The 5130-nt window shown below is 45.1% G+C and overlaps 1 long non-coding RNA gene across 1 annotated transcript in view; it reads right to left on the bottom strand.

Annotated features, from left to right (window-relative positions):
- Positions 1–3782: 3782 nt before the first annotated feature.
- Positions 3783–5130, bottom strand: part of LOC116217863 — a 15292-nt gene continuing 13944 nt past the window's right edge. The window contains exon 4 of the long non-coding RNA XR_004162590.1: positions 3783–5126. This is a non-coding gene — a long non-coding RNA (uncharacterized LOC116217863). The remainder of the gene's footprint in view (positions 5127–5130) is intronic.

A 5130-nucleotide genomic window follows, 5' to 3' on the forward strand; every position in this document is an offset into this window, starting at 1 on the left:
GATGATCAAGAACCTGCATGCCATGCTTGTAAAAATCTGCATGAGAGGAGGTTACCTACTGTTGCTGTCACCAATACTGAAACACACCACTCACTGCCTCACTATGCTTATATCCACTGTTTGGTCTTCATAGATGTTCAGCAAGCATTGATGAATGTCAGTGGGTGCCATTTCTTCCACTTGGAGGAAGTCAGCGACACACTTTTGCTTCATGCACACTTCCATGTTAAAAATCCATTTTCTTGGATTGCTCCTCTGCTGCCATCCACCACATGGCAACAACACGTGACAGAATGCTGGCGGAAAGTTCAGCCTCTGTTCCATACCACCAACATCCACCTCTGACACCAGGGCCAAAATAATAAAATAATAAAATGGGAGGCATTACTTTCAGAGCAGCCTTTGTAATTAGAAAGAGTTGGATGAGATCTCCAGGACTTAGCATATCATCAGGCCAGCCACATCAAGCAGCATGACTTAGACCTAGAACATCATTCAGTTTCCAAGTCCCATTCAGTAATATTAGAACAACTTTGAGAACTATTCCTTCACAACACAATTTCCTTTGCTCACTTATTCTTCCCCAGCCTCTTCCCTTGGGTTTAGTTTCCCAGGCCCTTTGCTTTCTCTTCATTACTCCCTTACCAGCAGGTTTAATTTGGAGAAACAGTGCTTGCTCCATTCTGTTCAGAGAACAAATTATATGACTAGCTTCTGCACAAGACTCAATTGCATTTTCATTTCCTTAGCCATCCAAGGGTACTCACCAAAGAATGAAACAAAGATCTCAGTCTTCAATCAAATAAAGTAGGTCAACTTTAGCAAAGTCCAGTAACTAAGTGCTGCATTCCAGCTCTACTACTCCGGCAGTAGGATATACCCAATCAGACAAACACAAACAACACAGAGTTGAGAACTCTAATAGGCTTTGGCTTATTGCCTTTGGAGGGGCACAGTGTAGCAGTGAAGCAGGGAAATTAGGGGTTCAGGCAAATGGTCCAAGGGATGGTGGCAGAGCGCGATCTTTCATACCTTCGGAGCTATTTAGCTCTCTCAAAACACACACACAACAACTCTGATAATTACACTCCCTGCAAAACCTAGGCATGGTGCACTGGAAACATTTTAGGGGCTCTTTATCATTTCCTGCCTTTGCCAGAATAAGGCCAATTTACTCCTATTTCAGTGGGCTCGGGCAGAGTGAGAAAGGAGAGACTGGATTGTCAGCATTATTGAAAAGATTCATGATTAGTCACACTCACTTGAAGACAAGTTATTTGCCAGACACTACACTGCTCATTAAGAGACCTTCAAACTGGCAGCCCTCCAGCTGCTGAGAAACAGCTCCAGGGCTGGCAGGTCCAAGAGGGTCTCCGAAACCTTGTGCTCCCCAGCATGCCCCATGCCAAAGGCCAGTTCAAGCATGCCTGTGTGTGACTGGCACCCCAGGAGCTCAGCAAGTCTGTCTCATGTTCCACAGTGTTAAAATATATACAGGTAAGGGTACCCAGCTGGTGCTAACATCAAGGTACTGCCTTTGCATAGCTACCATTTTACCTGCAAGGCCAGAAAATTTTTACAGTGGTAACTTGGGGTTTTTCTTAACCTTCTTCAGCTCTTAATCAGTTCCTGCAAGAGCCATAAAGTATATTGGAAATGCCCCGCTAGCTCAGACATGAGAGCATGTTCCTCATTTGCAGTTTCATTTCCACACCCTTGACTCTGCCAAAAGAAGGAGGGGAAAAGCACCTAATTCCTCCATGCACACACTTCAGCATGCATCCCTTTTTCTTTGCCCCTTCTTGTTCCATGCCAGCCCAAGACAAATTCCTCTATTTTTTTCCATTTGGAGAATGCTGTCTTCCTACCTGTTCTCCAGCAGTATCAAAGAACCCATTGTTCACTTGTACCATGCAGATTATTTTAAAGCAGTTGATGAGGGGGTGCAGAAAGTGGCATTAACTACCCATGGCCCACCCAAACCAGGCATTTTGTAGGGTGCGTGGGGCAAGAGTTTGAGAGATTGCCATGTGAGTCCTACAGGTCCTTGCTCCCAGCTGCACAGTTCTTTTCCCTTCCCTCACTCTCATCTCACCCTCACTCGGAACAATGTTCCCATCCCACTCTTGCCACCAGCTCTGGCATCCACGTGATCCCTCGAATATCCAAAAAACAAACTGAGCCCCATCAGCTTCTCAGCAATCCACGGAACGACAGAGAGGTGGTTCCAGGGCCTCGTCAAGCCAAGACCATCGCTGTGGGGTGGGGTGGTTCCTGCCCACATACCTGCAGGCTGTGGGTCAGCATGGGCCTGCACCAATACATGCCTTGTTCTAGGCTGAGGGGTGGGCCAGAGAGACATCTGAACGACACTGCAAGGGATGTGGTTTAGTGTGAAATATTGGTGGTAGGTGGATAGTTGGACCAGATAATCTTAGAGGTCTTTTCCAACCTTACTGATTCTATGATTCTATGACATACATCCCAAACTGAGAGCAGGATGTGTGGGTGTGTATGTGGAATAATTACTTCTCTTACTAGTATGAAGGAAAGTAGAGTTTCCACAGGAAAAGGTTCTTTTTTAGCTAATCACTCTTGTTTATCCCTATCCCTCTCTCATAAACAAGATTTTAATAGAAAACTAGTGCATAATATGCTCCTAGTGTGCTAGATTTGTATAGTGTATGTGCAGGAAGAATTCATCTTCATGATGAAGAAGTTAAACTGTGGTCTATGAATGAATAGCAACCCTACAGGGAAAACATCAACTTTTTGCCCTTCGGTGTCAAGTTAAAAGCTTGTGGTACTTGGTCTTGTTCTCCCACCTGCAGCAGAACTGTGTTGCAATACTTGCACTGCTCCGAGGAATCCACACAGTGCAGTGGGGCTGGCAGGGCTGGCTGCATCCCCTTCAGCATCCTGCAAGCTCAGCTTGAGCCAATCCACAGGAAATGGTGAGTGAGAGCCATTATATACAATGGATACCAGAAGCAACCTCTCCCCATGTCCTGTCAGTGTGGGAGCACTGGAGGAAGTCTTGTCAAATTTCATGTGGCAAAGGCCAGGCATGTTTGGTCCTTTCCTTATGGTGAAATCTGATAAATTCTAAGAAGAATCTATTATCCCATTTATTCATCCATCTACTTGTGTCTTTGTAAGTAGGTTAATTTTTCAACCTCAACCTTCTTCTGAGATAGTTTGCTGCCTGTGACTGTCCTGCATTGCTGAGGAGGTGTTGAATGGTGAGACTGGTGGGACCCAAGCACACAAGAACATTTCAAGCTGGATTAACCTCAGAGGCTGGTATACCATGTAACAGCACCATTACCCCTTCTTCTGGCAGCGTGTACCATCCTGCTCCTCACCACGGAGTTACACATTTTGACTTTTCACAACAAACTTGACTGAGAGCTTCCTGAGCCTTCTCACTCCTGACTACTGATGCTTCCCAATGTGGAGATTTAGCTGCATATGTGGCTGCCATCTAAAAACAGCCGGTTGCTTTTTTGTGTTGGATTGGTCAGTTGGGTTTTTTGTTTCTTTCTTTGTTTGCTCTCCTTTCTGGAAGGAAAGAAAAGGATTTGGGTCATTACAAGCAAATGCATAGAGCTGAGAAGGACCAAAATTGGTGCTGAGGGGAAAGGATCAGGGAGGCAGGACTGCAAGGCAGGACTGAAATGCATGATTAAGGTGGAGAAACTAGCACTGCTGCCGAGCTAATAGCAAGGAGGGACACCTGGAGAGGCCTTGCCTTCTACATTTGTGTAGAAACATCAAGGAAATGAGGAAAATCCTGATGTAAAGCACAACAGGTTTGTTTTTATTTTTTCCATTACTGAAGCTTCTTTTGACATCTTTATACCCTTCGTTCAAATAAAAGTTGTGAAGACTATGAATTGAGTATATATTCCCTGTAAAGTGTTACCATATTTCAAAAAGTGCAGATTAGTTTCTACTCTCTATTTTTCCCAATCTATCCAAAATACCCATAGGCAAAACATATGAGTGCAGCCTACACCCCTTTAGCTGAAATTGATCCCACACTTGCACTAAACATTACCCTGGGCTTCCACTGCTCCAAGAAACAGCTTGTAAAAATAGTACCTGTATTATTTCATTTCCTTATTTCATTATTTTTATATATTAAACTATATTCAGAAGAAGTCTTCTACAGCCAGAGCTTAAGTTTGAAAAATTACATCTTTGTCCATCAACCACCATATATTTCAGAAGTTCCCAGATACAGGACTCAGGAGTGCATTCACGTTTGAGACTGCATACACATGTACATGTTCATGGAATGCATGTTCAGGAGATAGTTTAGGCAGCTGTTAATGCTGATAACTTGGACAGTGTTTCCATTCTGTGTAGAGGCCAAAGCACATTTTGGTGGCAGATTTCTGTTTTCTGGAGACTTCTGAAGACACCACAATGCCAGCTACAGAGCTGCCATGTCCCACGGTGTGCAGAGGGAGCCCACAGCTGATAGCCTCCAGCCCATCTTGGGCAGGTGCCGGTATGTCTTCAGGAAGTGGAGGACAGACAGCAAGCGTGAGTGTAGGATGTGTGAGCCACAGCTGAAGGTTAGTGATGAATACCAAAGCGTCCCAAAATTGAAAGTTGCAACCCACAAGCGGTTCCAGGGGAGTTTCCATTTGGGGCTGTGACTCAGCAAAGCTAGTCAAAGACAACAGCATTTTGGTCTCAAGTAGCCGCTAAAACCATCTGTGATGATTGACCTCTCCTCGGATGGGCCTTGCCCCCATGGTTTTTCATAACTACCATTTTGCTCTCATGCAAAACATGGAAAAGGCAAGAAACCAGACAACTCTGTGCTCTGATAGGGTTGGTCTAAATGCTAAAGCACAAAGCTCAGGGTAAAATACTCTGGCTTCTTCTGGGACTGTACACATAATTTATTGAGAAAACATCTGCTGAGGGGCAACCTGGCCTGGAAGCCAGCTGCAAGGTAGGCTAGCTGAGCATGCAAGGCTCACCATGAGATGGCAGCCTTCCCCACCGCCTTGCACACCCCACATGCCGCAAAGAAGATGTGCCAAGCTCAGCACAGAGCAGTTCTGTCTTCCTGGCAGAGATGGGCTGCCAAGATTTCAACAAAGGGCTCCCTCA

This window comes from Meleagris gallopavo, chromosome 1, assembly GCF_000146605.3.
Source record: "Meleagris gallopavo isolate NT-WF06-2002-E0010 breed Aviagen turkey brand Nicholas breeding stock chromosome 1, Turkey_5.1, whole genome shotgun sequence".
In the NCBI taxonomy this organism is placed as follows: Eukaryota; Metazoa; Chordata; class Aves; order Galliformes; family Phasianidae; genus Meleagris; species Meleagris gallopavo.